The sequence below is a fragment of the Chenopodium album genome, chromosome 18 (assembly GCF_948465745.1).
Source record: "Chenopodium album chromosome 18, dcCheAlbu1.1, whole genome shotgun sequence".
Lineage (NCBI taxonomy): Eukaryota > Viridiplantae > Streptophyta > Magnoliopsida > Caryophyllales > Amaranthaceae > Chenopodium > Chenopodium album.
In genome coordinates, this window is record NC_137851.1 from 31,403,803 (window position 1) to 31,427,305 (window position 23,503).

General features: G+C 37.3%; 1 pseudogene; it reads right to left on the reverse strand.

The window, feature by feature from the left end:
• Nucleotides 1-20,214: 20,214 nt before the first annotated feature.
• LOC145590778 (peroxidase 31 pseudogene) lies at nucleotides 20,215-21,849 on the reverse strand (annotated as a pseudogene).
• Nucleotides 21,850-23,503: the final 1,654 nt, after the last annotated feature.

The window sequence follows — 23,503 nt, forward strand, 5'->3', positions numbered from 1 at the left end:
AACTCCCTTATCTCTCTTTCAACCGTTCTAACAAATTGGTATCAAAGGTAGATTTGGTTGGGTGGTTTGCACCATCTAATAGATTATAGATGTCTTATGTGTTAGAGCTTACATCGATAAGGCCCATCTGTGAGTGTCTCCTTACTCCTGCAAATTTGTAATACAATGGAGTCTCTCTTTGAGTTTTATTGTTAGTGGCTTGGGTTTCTCTCCCTTGTCTCTACTTCATTCGTTATACCACTAGTAAAAGATAGACATCATATTTTCAAGTTGTATTAAAGCATCCACAATGGCTAGCTACATATACATGTAGTTTTGGATTGTCACATCATTAATCCCCAAACTACATGATTTAAGCTACAATCATTACAATGGATAGCTGCATCCTTTTATAATAAATAAACCATAAAAAATAACATAATAAACAAACAAATGCATAAAAAATATTAAATAAATCAATATATGTGTATTGGGAGGAGTAAAACTACATAGCTCTATAGAGCTATGTAATTTGACTTAGCTACAACCTATGTAGTTCCACAATGACTAGCAGGTAACTTTACATTATTTAGAAATTGCAAGCAGGTCCTTTTATGCAACCACTGTAGATGCTCTTAGGCTATTTAATAAGTATTTAATAAATATTTAAAAAGTTAAATTTGTGTGTCACACGAGTTTCAAAACTGCTTCCTTCATTTTGAATTAGTTGACACCCCTTTTTATCAATCTTGTCAATGTATAAATTCAATTGTAAGACCCATTTTGCTTCACCTTAAAGTAACAGTATTTGACAATTATTAAAAAAATAAATAAATAAACAAATTAATCAAGTACTCCCTCCGTTTTTTTTTTCAATGCATCACTTTGATTTTTGCACTATTCACATACCATGGTTGACTTAATTTTTTTCACCTTTATAAAATAAATAATTGTTATTATATAATATATCATTAGATTCGTCATAATGTCTAGTTTCATAATATAATTTTGTTATAATTTTTACTAATTAACATTTAAATATATTAATGATCATAGTTGCGTCTCGACAAATGTGCCATTCAAACTGATGCAAATAAAAAGTAGAGGGAGTAAAAATCAGCAACTGTAAATAAACAAATATAATACATAATTAACAAATATAAGTTTTAATCTGTAAAATTAATATCAATTTAATAAAAGTAAAAATAATGTGAAGAAAATATTTTCAGTTCATTAAAGGTTTAAGGTGAAGAGAATAGAATTTACATACTCGGTATAGACCTATCTATTTGGCTACTTGCCATCTTCTAGTACGAAATACAAGTATTTGCTGCCAAAATCTCGCGTATCTTGGAAAAATACACTTTAATTATTCCAACTTTGCTCAATTTACTATAAATAATCCTAACTTTTGATTATTCTGTAATAATCTGATAAACGGGCTTGGGCCACACCCGTCACAACTGTCCACTTTATACGACCAAGGAGGTTTCACCTCAAAACCATATGGCAATAAGGGGAGTAGCCACTAGCCTTATAAAGTGGATGCAACTTTCTTATTTCTTCAATGTGGGATACACTTCCCAATACTTTCCACACTCTTCAATGTAGGAAGATACACCACTCACATGTGGGTTTTCTCATGGGCTCAACATAATCCCAACTTTCACCAACGTTTTCTATCTTCAATTCCAAACTAGTCAACAAAAATCAATGGCCTGATATTCCAAGTTACCTGACACGTATTAGGTTGTGATTAGTCCAAAATTAAAAAAAGAAAAGAAAAATGAAATAATTGAAAAAGAAAACAAAACCAAGCCACCACCGACGGTGGCCACCCTCCTCCCCAGCCCACACCGAACCACCCCCTCCCCAGCCCTCCACTAATTTCGACCCCCTTCCCTTACTCCCAAGCCGAAATTCGGCCCCCGAACCCAGAAACCGCCACCAACCTTCACAACAGCACCATCGCAACCATTCCCCTTCGCATACCAATCCCCTAATCGAACCCCTTCCCTCCCACACTCCCCAAACAGATCGTCCCTCCTTACCCTACCCTAAAAATCGGCTCCCCTCAATTAGTCTTCCCTCCCTTCCATGCACTGCATCAGCGATTTCGCTAATAGAAACGTAAGTGTGTGGAAGGGTGGTGGAAAATCAGTGGTGGCGGAAGGTATTTCGAGATTGGGGGAAGGGAGAGGTGGTCGCAAATCGGTGGTGGAGGCTGGAGGAAGGGGGGTTGGTTCGATCTAGGGATGGGGAGGGGTGGCCGCTGTGGTGGCGGCTGTTGGCTTGGGGTTTAGATTTTTCTTTTTTCTTTCTCTAATTTTTTTTGTTTTAATTTATTTATTTTAATATTTTGCAGAAATTAACATGTGACACGTGTTAAATAATTTTTTTTTATTTAAAAAAAATAATCCTTTCATCAAGTTACCGTTTTTCGAGATTAAGTAAAGAAAATGCACTCAAAAATTACAAAGAATCAAAAGTTGAGATTATTTTTTTTCAAAAGAAAAAAAAAGTTAAGATTATTTGAACTAATTAAACACAATTGGGATTATTAAAATATTTTTTTCCAAAATTTAATTCGTATGACACACTTGAATCACGACCCAACAAATGCAAACATTTCTTTTTCAAAAAAAAAAAAAATTGCAAACATATCATAGCCCATATTAACTCGACCTTGGCCCACAAGACTAAGTGGCCCAATCTATGTTAGTCAAGGAGCCAAGTGATCGCATATTAATGATAGATTTTAAAACTTTGTTAGTTATTGGTTACACTTCAGGTAATTATGGGTTATATTAGATTTTCAGATACTCGAGAGTAGTTATTGGTTATGCTTCAGGTAATTATAGAGTAATAATACGTCGTAAATTATTTAATCTTTCATAAGTTTGTATTAAGTACACACAAAAATTTTAACTATTACATCCTTCAAAAAAAAAAAAAAAAAAAAAAAGCATTGTAATAGGGATGTTTTTTTACAGCAGTCATTGGAGGAGGAGTAATAGTATATTAGAATCCCGACTCGCGAGTATAACAGGAGGAGTGATAGTTACGAGTATAGCATATTTGTGTGCCTTTATTAGTTTAAACTTTTGGTTGAATGCACATAAACTCACAAACAAAAATTAATGTAGAAAGATAAATTAAGAAAGTGGAGTGAAGAAAATCTAGTAGATCTTTTTCTCTGTCTTCTGCTTGTATCTTCTATACTTTCCGTTTGTTTGTACATTGTTGCTTGTTTGTAGTTCTCTTCCAATATAATGTTTTTTTTCTTAGAGGTTAATTTCTGGTATGTAGTTGGTGCTAAAGAGCTCTTTTGCTCCATCGGCAAAACAGAGGACATATTATGGGTGGGTGCATCCTTTGTTTGAATAAATGATAGATGATCAAGTCTAAGACCACATTTTGGAAATCATTATTATAAGAAATTGTATAAAAAGTTGTATTAATAGACATAACTATAGTGTTATGGTAGTAAAGATCACTCTTATCTGCATGTATATTAGTCTTGATGTCATTTTATCAAGATCTGTTTTGCTTTCATTTTATCAAGAGCTAGTTTCTAACTACTGCTGAGCTAACAAAAGTATCATATAACTCGCTTGGATCAGCAAGCTTTGTTGCTTGAGTGCCATTAGCGATATGCTCTATATATAGTACCCTTACAAGGCTTACATGCCTCCCCCAATTCCCTTCTTCCTTTATTGATTGTATCTTGAACTTTCCCTTTCGGTTGTGGAGGCATTGGTCTCTCCGTCCCGCTTAAAAATTTTCATATCTAAACCGGATGAAGGTGACGAAGAGAAACAGTGATGACTTTTAAAGAAAATACAAGGCCTAGGCGCCTAGCATGTTCTGTTCAGCTTAATTTCAGTTCAGTTCAGCTCAGTTCCAATCAATTCAGTTTTAATCAGTTCAGTTCAGTTCCTAATTTCTTTCTCTTATAAATAATTCATTTTAGCTCTATTCACTTCAGTTCAGTTCAACCACAGTCAGTTCAGTTCAATTCAGCTCCAATCAATTCAGTTCAGTTTCTAATTTCTTTCTCTTATAAACAATACATTTCAACTCTATTCAGTTCAATTCAGCTCCAATTAGTTTAATTCAGTTTAGTTGATTTCAGTAAATTGGAACATGCCCTAAATTGTAGCCATAGGTTAGTCATTATTAAATTGGATGTTAGTCATTATTCTCATTAATAAATCTAAGGTTAGCCGTTTACAAATCTGCCTAGTTGAGCAGAGATTAATTTATAAAGGAGGTTTGGGCTGGTGCATTGTGGCCAAAAGAAAACTTGTTTCCTTACCCCTTACTACTGATTATTGATTGGGCTGACCCAACTTAATTCTTCCCCATTTATTATTGCTTGTTACACATGTCATTTTTGAATTAAAACTAAATTGTGGTTCGGGCGATGCCCCGCGTATTGAAATTACTTAACTTTAAACTAGCTTTTTGACTCGTTCAATGCACAGGGTGTTATTTAGGTTAATATTCTTGAAATATGTTGCGTATATATTTGTGTTATATGCGTCGGTGTTGTTTTGGAATTTTTTTGGTGTTCCATCCGATTTACCTTTTGGGCTAATCCAGATTCGGGGATCAGTTCTGGGTGGTTAGGTTCCAGTCCCCTCCCATTTGTTGTTGCGGGGATCGAACACGGGTTCTCCCTACCAAGTGTAGTCCCAATCACCACTATACCAACAACCAATTAGTTGTTTTGGAATTTAATTAGGTATATATACATAGATTTTTTTTTTTTCAACAGCAACTAAACAAACAAAACTAGGTACAAAAATTATGCAAACTAATCCTACACATATTAACAATATCATGAGCCTTTGCAACTTGTTCCCTTCCAACTTTCCAGAAAATGCAGTTCTTCAAAAGTTGCCCTTCATGAATCAGGGCCCCAATCGTCCAAAGAAGTCTATGCTCTCTTCGTTTGGGGTTTTGGAGCAATTGGACAATAGCTAAAGAGTCTGTATAGACCATAACTCGGTCATAACCTTCAGCCTCACCCATTGAATGGCTTTTAAACACGCTAAAAGTTCCGCATGTAATGGTGAAAGTGTTTTTCCAAAGGTGTCTCCACCCTCTAAAAATGTAGATTGGTCCACAGAGTATGCCCATCCCATTCTTGCATTTCCCGTACTCTTCAGCTAGGAGCCATCAACCATCACAATCATATCCGAACGCACATCTTCTGGATTATTTAATATGATATCCCCTTCATTACCAATATCCATCCTTGCAAAACCCGGGGGTACATCATTCACACCCACATCTCGAGTAGTAGTTGAGCTTCTTGAATCCACCCTTTTCCAAACAGCTAAGCATTCCCTAGCATTGGTATAATTTCTGAATAAGTCCGGCAGATAACCACCATTGTTATTAAACACCCTTCCGTTCCTTGTCAACCAAAGGCTCCAAAGAACACCCACAAATATACTAATTCGTTCACTATGTCGACCATCCTTGCTATGAAACAGCAGGATATAGTTTTGAATCCAGTGTCGCAGCGGAGTAGATTCATCAAGTTCAGAGAAAGTATGCAAAGGGCAATTCTTCCAACAATACCTTGCAAAAGAGCACCCCCTAAATAAATGTTGAGCATCTTCCGGTTCCATACCACAAGAATCACACAGAACCTCGACCTCCAATTCTCTACGAGCTAAGTTTGACTTTACAGCCAATCCGTTCATCATTAGCTTCCAGAGAAATAGGCTCCACTTTGGCGGAATGTTTAGCTTCCAAATGAGCTTATGAAAAGTTTAGTCACCCCTGGTACCCTGTTGCAAACAAAAATCGCTCATTAGAAAAGCATACCCTGTCTTGACCATGTAAACACCCGAGGAGTGGCCTCCCCAATATAGGATGTCTTGCTCCGCAATAATCGGTAATTCCATGGACAATATTTTCAATGTTGTACCCCATTCGAACCTTTCCCTAATTATTGCCTCATTCCAATTTCCGGGTCCATGTTAGATCAGATCCGAAACTCTAACCGAGCCAACTCCACTGAGGATCTGGTTGGATTTAAACTCTAGAACCGCACCCTGCACCCACTTCATATTAGCGATCTTAACTCTATCTCCAGATCCTATTTTCCAGTGGTAACCTCAAATCATCTTATTTGCCACATTAGACAAACCACACCTTCCCCAAGAAAGATTACCCCGAACCCCTGTCACGACATCCCCTACACATAAAACACAAGAATGATTTGGCTCCAGAGCACGAGCCACCAACAACTGTGGGTTACAATGCATCCTCGTAACCTGTTTAAAAAGTAAAGCATCATTCAAACCATCCATTGATCTAATACCCAACCTACCCATGCCTTTTGGCATTTGGATAAACTCCCGATTTACCCAATGCATACCCTTTTCCCCTTTGTTGCCCCACCAAAATCGGGTAATCAGCGAGTCAATCTTGTTTGTAATCGAAACAGGCAACTTAAAACATTTAATCACATGAGAAGAAATACTAATTAAGACCGTATTAATCAAAACTAATTTTACCGCCTGTGACAGATTTAACGATCCCCATGACAAAATCCGTTGCGAGACCTTATCCACTAAGAACTGAAAAACAACCTTTTTCCTTGCAACAAAGTCAATTGGCGCCCCCAAATGTCTTTCCAAAATAAGAACTTGGCCAATATTTAGGATCCCTTTCAGCTCCTCTATTTCCTTCGGTTGAGCCAATTTGCTAAATTTGACATGGGATTTATTCCAATTCGGCCGTTGTCCCGAAATATCACCGAAATGCTTCAAAATATCCAATACATTTTGACAAGATCTATGATTCGCTTGGAAGAAAACCATTGCATCATCCACAAAAAATATGTGTGAGATCGGAGGTGATCTCCTCGTCACTCAAAGACCCTTAATCTGATTAATATTTTCTGCCGTTGAAAACATCCTAGACAAGATGTCCATACAGAACAAGAAGAGATAAGGGGACAAAGGATCCCCCTGGCATAGCTCGCAAGCTAGCTTAAAAGCCTCCGAAACCTGCCCATTAATTAGGGTTTTGTAGGATACAGTTGAGATACACTGAGAAATCCACTGTATCCAAATTGTCAGGAAACCATACGCACTAAGGACGCGTAAAAGGAAGTTCCAGTTCACACGATCATAAGCCTTTGACATATCCAATTTTATCACAGTTTTCATATTTGATCCATTACTCGTATTAATTAATGCAAAAGTTCATGGCTTAACATCACATTATCCTCAACATACCTTCCCGGCACAAAAGCATGTTGATATTCAGAAATAAGATTTGGTAGAAAGGACTTCATCCTATTCACCAAACATTTAGCTATGCATTTATAGATTGTATTGCATAGACTAATAGGTCTAAACTTTATTGCCAATTCTGGAATATCCACTTTCGGGATCATAACTAAAAGAGACGCATTTAGTTCTTTCAATAAATAACCAGTAGAGAAAAAGGATTGTACCGATTCAACCACTAAAGAGCCCACCTTTTCCAATATTAATGGAAAAACTCTGCAATGAAACCGTCTGGACCAGGAGCTTTCAAGTTATGAATAGAAAACATTGCCTTCTTAATTTCTTGATGAGAGAAAGGCCGGGCTAAAGATTGTGCATCCAAGACTGCTAACACAGGCAAGTCTAACTCCCGTAGAACTAAATCAATTCTTTCAAAACCAGCAATCGAATCCACCAAAGGCAAATTATACACTTCCTTTAGTGATTCTCGAATTAAAGCCTCCAGTTCTTTTTGTCCCGTAACCTAGGTATCCTCATCCTTTCTAAGGGTAACAATCTCTCGCCGTTTTTGACGTTGTTTGACCTCTGCTATACATCAAAGTTGAAGGAATATCCCCCTCCTTTATCCATCCATCTTTCATTCGTTGCTGTAAATACTTAAACTCAAGAGAACTCTGAGAATAAGTATCATTAATAGCCTGCACATAGCTACTTCCTTGTTGCAAGGTAGAAATTGAAAGGCATGGTGTCCTTCGAACAAGTGTATTATTCTGATAGCGGGTTCAAAATTATTAGAAAGCTAATATATTCAGTAAGGTCAAGTGATCGGAATGCCTGGGTGGAGGCCGCTTTCGATCAGTAATATTAATATAATTAATATTACAGCTTAATCTTGACTGAACCCTTCGGGTCACACCCAAGCAATATATGCGAACCAACTCGACGAATTAATTCGAAAGAAATTAATTCGTCGCCTGAGTGTTAAATATTTAGACGTCAGTAATTCGAGCTTAGAGCGTCGAAACCGATCGTCGGAAGTCGAGTCTAAAATGATAAAAGACGAGACGCGCAAAATAATAATAAATCGACCATATTCCCGAAAATACCCCTAGCATCGGTGTGCCCCGAGCATCCGAATGCTAGGGGCAAGACGAGCTAGCACACCGTGCTAGCAGCCCCGGCCAGCCGCGGCTAGGCACAGCAGCAGCCGCGCCGTGCCACGGCAGCAGCCGCAGCCGCACCAAACCGCAGCAGCAGCCGCACAGCAGCAGCTGGTGCGGGTTGGGCTCGGGCCAGGTGAGGGCTGGCTGCGGGCCACGTGCGGGCTGGTGCGGGCCGGGCTCGGGCTTGGCTCGTGGCTTGGCTCGGGCCATAGGGCCATGAATAAAGGGGAAGCTTGGAATATGGGAGTAAGTGGGAGAGGACATGTGGCACAAGGAGAGTATTGAGTGGGGAGCAAGTATGGTCCCCTACTCTCCATGTGGTCCTCACCAACCCATCTCACATGGTAATGCCACTTATAGATTTATTATTAGTTTGCAATTTTAATTTAATTTAGCTTTAAATTAATTTGTGGAATTTCATGATCCCACATTGATGGGATAGAAATTCCCACTCATACTTTCCTCTATAAATACCAAGCTTGGGATTTGGAGTAAAGTGCTTGAGTGGGAGTTAAAAAGAGCATTCCATAATTTTTGGAAAAACTCTTAAACTCACATAACACTCGGGTTTGGGTCGGACCTTGCTAACCCCAAGGTAGTAGACCTTAAAGTTGTGTTCGCCCATTTGTGGGTGGATACCGTCGGAGGCGCGGCGCTTGACGTGCTAGTAGCTTTCAAGTAAGAGCCCCGGGTTTTGGGCGAAGCTCGCTTCGAGGGTAAGATTCGTTATCTTTTCTTTGTGAATATTTATTTATGCTTTGTGATTTTAATTATTGCGAGTGGTTCCTCGGGAGGGGTTGTTTCCGCGGTGAGTCGGACTCACCAAACTCTAACAGCGGTATCGGAGCCCCGCTCGTTTATTTTTATAATCATGTTTTTCCAGGTTTTTTTTTTGCTTAATTTTCTGGTTTATGTTGCTAATTAGATTAGTAGCTCGGTTTTATTAATTTAATCCCGTTTTTAATGTCGAATTTGGCCCAGAACCCAGATTTTTGCCCAAGACTAGTGAATTTTGGGTGGAAAACGTGTTCTGGAAATGGTTTTTCCCTGTTGGAACTGTGATTTTAGCCAAATTCTTACCAGAAATGCCTTTTTCGAGGGGTTTTTCGTTTTTGACGAAAAATTTTAAGTCTTTTCTAACCTTGAAATTAATGGCATAAATTGTTGATTATATGGTTGATTATTTGCATAATTTTCTGCACTTTTATGTCCCCTTATAGCACACTTACTTGATAGTATTTGATGCTTAAAGGTTGATTTATTTTCACATAATTGCAAACTAATTGCTTTTTAGTGTGAAAATTTTATTTTGAAGCTTCCTAAGTGTTAAAGATTCAATCTTTATTTGTGATAAGTGATTGAAACTTTGAAAACCAATAAATTCCATGTTATTTTGAGTTGAACTTTGTTGTTTTAATCATTTTGAGTTGATTAGAAACATAAAGTTTCGATTTTTGTGATAGAAATTTGGTTATCTTCATGTTGGAAGATATAATTTTCAAGGATTCACAAATTTTAGATGTTGGAATTTTCATTTGAACATTAAAGTTCATATTTTTCCAACTTCCCTTTACTTTGTCAAATTCTCAAGTTTAATTTAAAATGATTAAATTGAAAGTGAGAAATTGCCTCAATTTTATTTTGCACCAAGCTAAACCAATTTAATTAAAGATGGTTCTTGGAATTATTTTGGTTATTGCACTTTGAAAAATTTATTAAGTTAGACTTGTTTAAAATTTTACTTTGCTCACTAAATTAGTTCTAAAATTAATTTAGAATTAATTAATTTTGTCTCGCGGAATTGGGATCAAATCCCAAGGTAGTGGCACGCAAAACGAGGCAATGCACCACCATGGCGAGCCGGGCTGCACAGCAGCCCGCATGTGGCTGCCACGGTGGTTGCGCCGCCTCGATGGTGGGCCACACGCGCGGCAGCAGCCACGCGCGGCTGTGCTGTGGCAGCGGCTTGCGGTCGTGTGCCGTGGGCCGTATGTTCGTGGTCTTGGCGTGTGCGTATGCTTGGTGCGGTGAGGTGACTAGCCGTAGTAGGCTTGATGTTAATTATTTTGCCGTTTATTTATTTTAATTAAGTTTGTTAATTTTAATTAAAATTTTGGGAGGCTAGGCCTCGGGTTTATTGAGCGGCATTGGCAAAATTTCATTTTGACAAGTTTGGGTGCTACCGACTTAATTAATTGGATTAATTAAGGAAATGCGGAATTTAGTGGGAGCTTCAATTATTAATGACGTAATTTATATAATCGGTTAAACAACTTTGACTAGTTTAATTAGGCGTGTTAATCGGATTAACCACCTAGATTAGTTACTAGTGCGCGCGTTGTTTGAATGCATTTTACTTGTTGTTAATTTTGTAAATTGCATGGGCCATTAACAAATAGTGAATGGATGAATGGAATATATATATTCTCTCTCTCTCACAGGTTTTATGAAATGGCAACTAGTGGGACCCGACTAGGATAGAAAATCGGACTACGTGCCGTTATGTATTTTTGTAAATCTAAATACGGTCTACGCATCGTTAAGTATTTTTGTACTTTAATATTTAGATTATTCCTAGTTATAGACACTAGTTTTTGCATAGTTTGGTTAAGTCTTGAAGACGGTGTATCTTGGAAGACAAAGCCTTGAAATGCAAATGAAGACCTTTTGAAGATATGAAGATTTCAAGGGGTCATGCTAGTTGCCAATATGCATCTATTATTTCGCTTTATATTTTATGGTTATATATATGTGTGTGAAATATTCGTCAGATGCATGTTTAGGTTTTCTTGATGTTGCGATGATTAGTTAAGTTCACTTAAATCAACCAACATAGAAATCCTAGGTCCCTAATAATATTGAGTAAAACTTGCCTTTCCAAAACAACACTTACTAACCGGACGATGGTGATGGTAGGCTACGCCAAAGCGAGGTGCCATCACTCCTCTAAGGGGCATAAGGCACACCGGGTGTGCACGTTGGTTTTGGTTTAACTCATCGGTATGAGTGAGGAGTCCTCACATACCGTGGCAAAAGAGATACATCGTCAAAGATGCATTAGATGCGACGATTGTCTAACCAAGAGTGGCTTAGAGCCATTAGCAAGGCAATGCTTACCTAGAAGATTGAGTGTTTAAGACAAGCCAAAGCATGCTTAACCACTCTTTGTTTCTTTGGATCTTGGAATCTCCTTATTTTCGCCAAATAGGGACAATTTTTATGCGTAAATAAGACGTTTAATAAGAATGAAGTTTGCATGAATGCTATTAAATTTCAAACTTATTATGTTCTTGATAAATGGTTATACTTTGCACTTATATTCATAGTACTCTAAATCAAATAATATTGTTTCCATGATTGGTAAAGGAAATCCTTGAGAATAGTTCTCAAAGACAGGAAAAGCATTTCTAATATACAATTCTCATAAATGACTTTTATAACTAAGTCCGAAAGGACGGTTGGACATCATGTATTCAAAATACTAGGTAGTTTTGATAAAACATGAGGTATTGAGTTGCAAAATCAAGATTGTCAATGTTTGACAACCAACGTATCTTTTCGCATCATACATAATTGAGTAGGACTCATTGATGTAGTAATTCGAGTAAGAATTAATGGAAAAGATGGAACTTTGTTTTACGGCGCACTAGGTGCTTGATTATGCCTAACAAAGTATAAGAGTCAAGGTACTTAAAGAAATGATTCTTAAAATAAGATTATGAGATATTATATGATAAGAAATATAGGAAAGAAGGAACGAAGAAAAGGAATTAGATTTCATTTCAACTCATGAGTTCATGTTATTGTAGTTTACTTAGCAATTCGTTATCTTCACTAGTATCGGATACTGCTTGAGTGTTCCACTATGATAGTGACCTCAAACTATTGAAGTTAAGCTAAGTTATCGACTTACAAGCTTAGAATGAAGCAAGAAGAGCTACATCAGTTGTAAGGTCGTATGTTTTGTTTAAAGACCTTTTAAGCCAAAGGCTGGAACAAGTAATGGTTATTATGTTCCATAATCAGCAATTGATCCGTTTACACACGGAAAGACTCACATTCAAAGTAATGAGCAATAGTTGCGAGATTTATTTGAATGGGATGGTTATCCAAGCGTTGAGTTAAGAATGCTTGATTATAAACAAACATTTTTCTAACATGACAAACTCACTAAGTTTAAGTCATGGTCTTGATTTGCGTTCCAAACATCTTTAGCGATGTCACGTCGACAAGAACGTACTTAAGGCTCTATTAGATAGGCTCTTGATAGTTGCTCGAATTGGAATCGTTCTAAGACAAGAAAGTCTTACTTGTTGAAACCGACAAAGCAGAGAGCTATTGTTCTCGGTATAGACAATTGACTCCGAAGGCTAAAGAGGATTCAATTACTTCAACGTTTCACAAAGAATTTGAAAGGATATGGCTATATTCATCAAATGTGAACAAACTTGACTTGAGTAGCTCAAGAGTTCAGTGAAGTACAGAATCGACTTGGCAAGATATCAAAACGTCTAGATTAGATCGAGTGATGTTTGCTTGAGCCAAGCGTGACTATCTCAAAGTTATGAATAGAATTTTTCATAAATAACTCCACAAAGAACATGGTGTGTCTTCACGGAGACCTCGGTGTCATTTGAAAATGACTCGAACGATGATGGTTCACAACCCTTCCTATAAAGTTCTTAAAGATTTGCACAAATGACTAATGTTACACTAAACAAAATGTCGAAGCTAAGAAAGGACGCCATATTTAGTTATGGATAGAAATAACTTCTAAAAGTCTTTTCAAGTATATGTCTAAGGCTCTTAGTCTCAGTGGGAGTTCACTAGCTCAGTGGGAGCAAAGTGGCTCAGTGGGAGCTAGGTGACTCAGTGGGAGTTGAATGGCTCAATAAAGACTAAGATAGCTCAAGTAGGAGCTAACTATTTGTTTCACAACGAACTTTTACCTAAAGACAATATACATGTCTCTTTGTAAGAATTCAAGTGAGACTACGGGTATTACCTCCACATCCTAATTGAGGACAAAAAAAAATTGTTTGTTGCTCTAAGTAGTGTCTTTCTGGAAAGTAACACGTTTCCAAAATGACAAGTGGGAGGAAAATGAACTCGATGACCATCGAGCTTAGCAACAAACTAGATCTGAGAATCTCGGAAGACCTTAAAGGACTTCGTGATAATGCTTGATCAAGAATACTCAAAAGGACTTTATAAGTGCCTTAAAAGAGAATTCATTACTCACAAAACATTAAAGATGTTGGAGTAAGATCAACATAATAAAAGGGCTTTGAAAGCGCCTTAAAACTCAGTGTTTGATGCAATTACCCCGTATAGGTATAGAATTCACCAAAGGCTTGGATTGAATCCTATAAATTTTCTATTAAGTTATAAACAAACCTAAGACTTACAAGCATACTATTTACTATTAGATAGTAAAGGAATAATGTCTTGTAAGATAGCTACGACAAATCCAAATTCCGAATAATGGTTAAAGGCCATGAAAATCCGAAATAGACTCCATGTTTGAAAATCATGTTTGAAACTTGATTAATTTGCATGAAAGGTGAAAGACCCATCGATTGCAAATAAGTTTTCAAGGAGAAAACTAACAAATGTGGAAATGTATATGCATACATAGCTAGATTGGTTGTAAAGGATATAATTAATTTCAAGGAGTTGATTTTAATAAAATCCCATTCACCAATCGGAATGCTCAAGTCTTTTCGTGATTGATCTAGCAAAATTGCGCATATGAAATATGGCAAAATAGATACCAAAACCGCCTTCCCAAAATGGAATTTTGAAAGTGACTATGGAATAGTCTAAGGGTTTTGAAAATCTAAATAATGCTAGATTTGAAAGCAAGCACATGGAATCCGTCATGGGATTAAAGAAAGCATTGCATGAAGAAATTGGAACGTGTTTTCTCATAAAGTTAATAAGAGGATTGACTTATGGAGAAACATAGAAATTCTGATGAACAAGAAGTTTAGTGGGAGCAAAAGTAATGGTCCAACAAGATGTTTACGAACTCTATTGTGAAACAACTATCAAATGCTAAATGCTTAGATTTGAAAGTATTTTCGACAATGGACCGAGCTAAAGACGATACTTAGTACATGTTGGGAATTAAGTTCTATGGTATAGACTTAATTAAAATGTTTAAATGAGTAAAGGAAATTACCATGTTAAACATGAAGGACTTTGAAAGGCTTTCGACCCATATGTATGAAGCTAAGTAAATGTTTGAACTAAGTATAAGCTAGGCTAAGTACTAAATCAAACAAGAAAGACTCTAGTAAGAGACTTTCAATCATATCATATAGCGAACAATTTGGCAAGACTCAGTGTAACTGTATGAGCTAAATGTCATATGGATGGAATAAAATTGAGAATAATTCTAGAATTAAATTCATCATGTAAAGCTATAATATGGAATCGTCAAATGACTTACATGCTTAGAGCATGTGAAGTACGTATATAATACCAATCAACATTAATCTAAGTATTAGATCATTAGATTATAGTCAAGAACATCCAAAGAACTTAGATAAGTAGTTGGATGAGTTCTTGACGCATGGAAACAAATATAATTTGAGTTTTGATGTTGCAAGCACAAACCTTAACAAGGATTAGTTCCTTAGCAAGGAAGCCATTTATAAGCACAAGGCAAGAAGTGTCGTGGCTTGAGAATGGTAACATGGATGTGCATCCATGTATAATGTGCGGGAATTTAAGGAAAATTTCCATGATCACAAGTGATTAGGGTATCCCAAATCGTTGTGAGTCGCTTGGAGTAAAACCCAAGCAAGGCATCATCGGGGAGTCTACTAAAATATATGTTGAGAATATTGTTGCCTTAAAGGCAATAATAAGATAGATGTTAAATGGAAAGGTTCGTTGTTGAACATTAATGATTGTAGGTTGTCAAGTAGAAGGTCTCAAATCATGAAAATGAGTGGGAGCCATTGCTTGGACAATAAATCCTGAATCACATGTAATCCATTAACACTCTCAAAATTTTATCATCTTATTATGGAAATGGTGGATAATGAAGATGCTAAGGTTTGCAAAGTAATTATAACTAAACCTATGCAATAAGTGAACGACAACATTCATAATTGCATGAAAGAAATCAAGCATATCAAATATGAGTGTGATTTCTATGAATGTTTTATGAAGAGTACTGCTCTTAAAACATTTGGGAAAAACCATTTATCATAAGATGAAACATTGTGAAGTTTCATAGTGGAATAAAATATTTCTAAATATTCCACAAAACTATTTAGTTGTGGTTTAGAATTAAATAATGAGTCCATTCGATTTTAATAAATATTCAAAATAGGGTATCAAGTCAATGGCTTGGATAAAGAAACACCTATTAAGTGAACGTTGAATATTTTAATCGAAAATTATCCCTAATCAAGGTCGTATTTTGTGGACGAATAATGACCATTAGAGATTAGTGTGTAGTATGATTTGTAGCACCGTTTCTTGTGCTATGAGGATACAAATCATTTGCACAGGTATTGGTTTAGAACCATACTGGATAGACCTATGAGGATACTTTAAGAGATTTAAAAATCGTCATAAGTATTTTCTCATTATTACTATCGGAACTCTTTTCCTTTGACAATGAGTAGTGGGAGATCACTTGTTTGAGTACTGGTCCGCTTTGGTATCCGCCAAACGTCTGCCGTAATTGGGGATTATAAAGACGAATATCGGGCGGGTGAGTCCTCTTAGTAAGAGAAGCTACATTACAAGACTGGAAATGTTCCCCTACTAACAATAGGGAACATGTCTTGTTGTTTACAAGGCCTCTTGAAGAGCGAGACTGTGAAAAATGCATGGCCGTGCTCAGATGGATTTTAGAAATCATCTGCTTATTGACAGTCAAACTCGGATTTCGAGAAACACTTCTGGACGTAACAGAGATGACTAGTAATCTTACTCTGTAGTTCATGAAGAGACATGAAGAGACATAGGATAAGGGCTATACACTAAATGCACACTTGTCCGGAAGGACAAGTGGGAGATTGAAAGGAATGGTGTCCTTCGAACAAGTGTATTATTCTGATAGCGGGTTCAGAATTATTAGAAAGCTAATATATTCAGTAAGGTCAAGTGATCGGAATGCCTGGGTGGAGGCCGCTTCCGATCAGTAATATTAATATAATTAATATTACAGCTTAATCTTGACTGAACCCTTCGGGTCACACCCAAGCAAATATATGCGAACCAACTCGACGAAGTAATTCGGAAGAAATTAATTCGTCGCCTGAGTGTTAAATATTTAGACGTCGGTAATTCGAGCTTAGAGCGTCGAAACCGATCGTCGGAAGTCGAGTCTAAAATGATAAAAGACGAGACGCGCAAAATAATAATAAATCGACCATATTCCCGAAAATACCCCTAGCATCGGTGTGCCCCGAGCATCCGAATGCTAGGGGCAAGACGAGCTAGCACACCGTGCTAGCAGCCCCGGCCAGCCGCGGCTAGGCACAGCAGCAGCCGCGCCGTGCCACGGCAGCAGCCGCAGCCGCACCAAACCGCAGCAGCAGCCGCACAGCAGCAGCTGGTGCGGGTTGGGCTCGGGCCAGGTGAGGGCTGGCTGCGGGCCACGTGCGGGCTGGTGCGGGCCGGGCTCGGGCTTGGCTCGTGGCTTGGCTCGGGCCATAGGGCCATGAATAAAGGGGAAGCTTGGAATATGGGAGTAAGTGGGAGAGGACATGTGGCACAAGGAGAGTATTGAGTGGGGAGCAAGTATGGTCCCCTACTCTCCATGTGGTCCTCACCAACCCATCTCACATGGTAATGCCACTTGTAGATTTATTATTAGTTTGCAATTTTAATTTAATTTAGCTTTAAATTAATTTGTGGAATTTCATGATCCCACATTGATGGGATAGAAATTCCCACTCATATTTTCCTCTATAAATACCAAGCTTGGGATTTGGAGTAAAGTGCTTGAGTGGGAGTTAAAAAGAGCATTCCATAATTTTTGGGAAAACTCTTAAACTTACATAACACTCGGGTTTGGGTCGGACCTTGCTAACCCCAAGGTAGTAGACCTTAAAGTTGTGTTCGCCCATTTGTGGGTGGATACCGTCGGAGGCGCGGCGCTTGACGTGCTAGTAGCTTTCAAGTAAGAGCCCCGGGTTTTGGGCGAAGCTCGCTTCGAGGGTAAGATTCGTTATCTTTTCTTTGTGAATATTTATTTATGCTTTGTGATTTTAATTATTGCGAGTGGTTCCTCGGGAGGGGTTGTTTCCACGGTGAGTTGGACTCACCAAACCCCAACAGAAATATTTTCTCCCTGTTCTTGCAAATCATTCGAATGCTTCCTCCAATTAATGCCCCAAACTTTTTTATTGTCCAAGCACCATTTCTTGATCCTAATTCGAAGCCACTTCGAACGTTGAAGCTGCTTGTACATAGATGATCCGTTACACTCCACCTCCCAAGATTCCTCAATGAAAGTCTTAATTTCCGGAAAAGCCAAACACCAAGCCTCAATTTGGTATGGCCTATTAGACTTCAAAACTTGAGAATTTGTGTCATAAATAATTGCCGCGTGATCTGACACTGTGATCGGTTCAAGTGTAACTCGCCCATCTGGAAAATCATTAAACCATTGCGAAGAAGTATAAACCCTGTCGAGTCGTTCCATAATCAACTCCGAACCCATCCTTTTATTAGTCCAAGTATAGCGCGGACCCGTAAAAGGAACTTCTAGTAAATTGGTTTGAAACCTCCAATCTAGGAACACATCCAAACCTCGTATCCCCGGTGAACCCCCTAGGTTGTCACTATAATATTCCAGTTGATTTATGTCACCCATAATCAACACATTTGGGGTATTCAAAATAAGCAAGGAAATATCATCCCACACCTTAGGTCTATCTTCCACTTTCGATGCACCGTACAAAAACAAAATATGCCTACTACTTCCATTAAAATCAACTATTTTACAAAAGATAAAAGAAAGATATGAAATGACATATTGGTTTAAATTATATTTTAAGTTTAGGAGATGAAAAGACTATTTTATTATTTATATAATGTGCACTAATTAGTTTAACTTTAATTTATTATGTTAGAAATTAATACTTTATTTTCTTACTTAAATTTGTAAGTTTCAAAATGCATAAAGACTTACACATTATTCATTTTTTTTTTTATATTAAAAAGGAAATACGAAAAGGAAAAAAAGAAAATATTAAGGATAGTGACATGTGGCATATAAGTGATTGTGATGACATGTGGCTTAGTATAGATTTGTGTTTTGTGTTTTTAAATACTAAGTATAGATATAGATACTTGTAGATATTACTATGTATAATTGCTTAATTGATAGTGAATACTGAAAAATAGCATCCAAGAAACAACCATTAGTTTGTGATCGATTTCTTACAAATTAAACTGTAGTTTAATGTTCAATTATTTAGAAGTTACATTGTACGGGAAAATTAAATACGAAGGTTACACATATGAAAAGTTTTGAATGATGATATATAGGATGACACGTAATGGTGACATATAATGGTGATGTAGCGTCAAATCACATTGAGAGGACAATGATACATGATGATATCATGTTGTCTCTTTGTGTTTTAATAATATTATAGATTTTCTACTTTTAACGTAACTCATTCAACTTCAAGTTAGGTTTGGGTTAATATTATCTCAAACCAAAACCGTTATTTTCAGGCTCGTTTGGCATCACTGTGGTTTTCTGTTTTTTAGTTTTTTGTTTTTTAAAATTATATGATATATATCATATAAAGAATAAAAAATTAGTCAAACTTATTAAAATTATGATAATTTTGAAAACTGACAACCAAAAATTGGAAACACCTTTTCCTTGTTTCTTGTTTTTAGTTTTTAGTTTTCAAAAAAACAGAAAACTAATAACAAAAAACGAATCCAAACAAGCCCTTCACTTTGGGTTAGGTTACCAGATCGAGTCAGCTGTTGCCAATCAGGCAATCACCCACACCTCACTAACCATCATCTCTCTAAAAACCTCTCCGTTAACCACACCAGCCATTCGGCCAGCACACAACAGCGACAACACACCGACACATGCCACCATCAACGCCCATCCCATGGATGCCGCTAATCACCTAGTTTTTCTTTTAAAAGTAATTTATAAACAGCGCCTCTAATCCACAGATTCTACCCTCCCAATTGAATAACAAAATTACTAGTACAAGATATTTCTTGGTCTCTCAACCTTTAGATTCGTTGCACGAAAAACAAAAACAAGAAAAACGTAACGTTTGCGCGTCCACTAAATAATCCGTTTCTACATTAATATCAATCACGTCAACAATACAACCAGCACTTAAACAACTGTAATACAGTAATTCGTAATAGACAAATAACACCACAAATCTTAACAAAACTTTATGCTCAGATTCTTAAAATTTCAAATATTAAAAATACAACGGAAAAATGTAATTGAGTGAGATAACCCTTTCAGAAAGGAATCATAGACTAAAGGATCTCTATTTGACCTCCTTTTTTAATTCCAGCTTAACCGGAAACTTGATTAAATTCCGCAATAATAAGATTTAATCAAGGAAGAGCTCATTAGTCAGCTAAAATAATTGATGCACAATTTCCGGATTCAATTACTGCTTATTTGGTTGACATAAAACAAACATGGGATATTAAAAGGTAAAGAGAAGACGTTATACCGGACTAAAACCTTGTACAATTGGTTCTTTTTTTTTTTTTTTTGACACATCCCGGATTTGGTTCTTGAAAACATATGGAATACAAGTTTGCAATTTCTGATTGGAAATAAGTTCTCACAATCAACTAAATAACATTTTATACATTAAAAATAAAATGCATTGGAAACATAAGTTCCAGTGAGTACAGTCAAATTTATTCATTCCACTCCAAGTACATGCAAAATTGCAAAGTACAATTGAAAATTAATAATAAAATGAAGTAAAGAGAGATATTTTTTTTTGAGGGGAAGTAAAGAGAGATATAATTACATAGAAGTAGACAAATAGTAGTACTCCTACAAGTATAATTCAACTTTTTTTGTTATGACAATGTGAATACACAGAGATTCGATTCAGTATTATATAGACAACATTCAAATACAAATTTTAACGCAACAAAAAGGAATCAAAACATAAATTAATAAATCTAAAATTAAAAATTACCCTAAAAAAATTGCAATAAATTATTGCAAATTTGTAATAATTCATCTGAATTTTCTTTATTTTGTTGGGTTTTTTCAAGATTGATTATTGTTGAAAGCATCACACCTTCGCCTAATCTCACCATGTCGCCCAGTTTTAACACCAACAAGACTCAACTTCTGCATTGCTTTCGCAAAATCACTGAAGAACGCATTCTGATCCTTAGCATACAGCTCTACAAACGGTCGTGTCCTCGGGTCGGTGAATAAGACCCGATCGGAAGCCAAAATTCCCCAACCTTTCGGCAAGTTCTGGAAGTAGACATTGTCGAACTTGTTAGGGGTCATTATATCATTGAACACTGAAAGACTCGGATCTTTTTGATAGCCCGAACAAGCCTTTTCCAGCCCTTGGGCCAGTTTCGGGTTGTAAGTCGGGTCGTACTGTTGGGTTGTGCTGTAGTTGTAGATCCCGGAAGCGAATTCCGAGCAGTGTGAGAATCCAATGGTGTGTCCACCACTCAAAGCGACCATTTCTCGGATGGTGAATTTTTGTTTGGCGAAGATTGAGATCATTTCGTCGAGTGTCATCTTTGGTTTGGGTAATGTGGTGGGAGTTACTAGTGAGGATTTGGATACGGTTCCGTCTTTGCGACCGAGGAGGAGGGAGTAGTAAGGGCCGCCGACGAATTTGACGAGGTTGCGGGTAGCGACGGCGAGGATGTCGGTGCAGGAGACGACGCCAGGGCAGGCGAGTTCGAGGGCGGCTTTGGCGCGGACGACGACGTCGAAGCCGTCGCCAGGGAGGGAGAGGTTGATTTCGGCGTCGCGTTCGGCGGTATTGAAAGGGGTGGAGGTAATGAGAGTGGAGGCGTCGCAGCCGGTGACGAAGCAGTCGTGGAAGAAGAGGCGGAGGGCGGCGCCGGCGGTGGTGGGGTGGGCGATTTGTTTGTTGGTGGTGGTTTCTTCCATGATTCTGTCGAATTTGGGACAGGATTTGGCGTAGTAGTTGGCGGAAAGGCGGGATTGGGAGGTAGGGAATGAGAAAATGAGGGATGCGATGATGATGAAGAGGTGGAAGTGGGGTGCCATTGATGGAGGTGGCTAACACTAGTGAGTGGTGGTTGAGGGAGGAGAGAGATTGGGAAAGGGGGTGAGAGGAAAAGGAGGAGATGGGGTTTTAAAGAGAGACAGAGAAAATGGAATGGTGAAGGTTGAGGAGTGAGTGAGGGAATGGGGACATAGGATGGATGAATTATGATTAGGGAAGAGTATAAGATTTTGACTAAGTAATATTACAATGAGTAATAAATCTAACAATAATATTTGTAGTCATGGAGTATTTATATTATGCTCAACTAAAATTAAATGACGGATTTTCAAATTGATGTTCATAGACATTTAAGGCCTATTCTGATTTATTGAACTAAATTGAACTGATTTGAGCTGAACTCTGAATTGAAGTAAATTGAATAGAGCTGAAATAAATTGTTTATGAGAGAAGGAAATTAGGAACTGAAGTGATTGAAGCTGAACTGAACTAAACTGAAATTGAGTTGAATAGAACAGGCTCTTAGGCTTGAGTTTTTTTAGAAATTATTATCAATTCAATTTAATTTTATTACAGGGTATTATTTATTTTATAATTAATTATTAATACAAATATTAAATTTTTTTTTTTATGGGAGAAGTTGATAAAGATGTACGCATCCAAGTCACTCGTGTTCTTGAACAAGATCTTAATTCTCTTGAGATGATAACGCGGTGAAACCTAGGCCGTTGATGTCTAAGATTCCCCGATCAATACCAAATGTATAGAACCAAACCTAACCCTAAGTATAGGGGTAAGTCCGAGTCGAACCCAAGGGAATGAGGTACATGCTAAAGTCTCTAGCTAAGCTACTCCGAAGCCTAAGTGAGGGTTGGTCTAACAAACTAAACAACGCAATTAAATGAATACAAGAACGATATAAAGGATGTTAGGGAATTAGGATTCACATGCACTCATGAGAATCACACTAATTGGGAAAGGAATCGACCAAACATACAATGTGAGGGAAGGTAACAAATGCAATCAAAATCACTCAGAGAGCTATTTCCTAGGGTCAAGCTAGATGTCTCTACAAATAACTTCAAAGGAAAATCGCAAAACAAGATCAATCGATATTAATAGCTTCCAAATTAATTTTTCATATCAATGAAAACTATTATGCAATCTAGTTTGATAGATAAGGTTGATCACTCCTCACAAACACATGCACAAATTTCACCAACCAATTTAATCACAATGAGGATCAATCAAAATCCCCCAATTAGCCATGAATTATCACTCATACATGCTTCACCATATCCCTAACAAGTAATCTACTCATTACACATTGCAAATTTGAATAACAAAACTAATCTAATCACAAATTTCATCATCAAAATTGTATTCAAAATATGCTCAAACTTATCAAAAATCAAATCAGACAAATAACATGTAATTCAATAAAATTCAAGTATCAAACATAAAATTGCATTAAAAAGTAAAGAATTCTTACAAAATTTTGATAAAATCAAAGAGGAAGAAGATTGAAAGTAGCATTCATCAAAATCACCAAGTTTCTCTCTCTAGAATCTAAGAACAAAAGTTTCCCAAATTTGAGCTTTTCTCTCTAAAATCTAATTCTAAGCTAAATCAAAACTCATTCCTTCTCTAAAAATGAAGAAATTCTATATATAGTAAAACTAACAATGGAGATTTAGTTGAACGTTCAAAAAGAACCTCAAATGGCGCGGCCTCTCCTTCACAAGCGCGGCCGCTCAAAAATGAGTACGGAACAGGGGAAGAGGAGGTGTGCGGGCGCACCTCACACCTGTGCGGCCGCGCACAGGGTCTGCGCGCCCGCGCCTGGGAGCAGTGCACTTCCCTCTTGTGCGGTCGTTGATGATCCCGT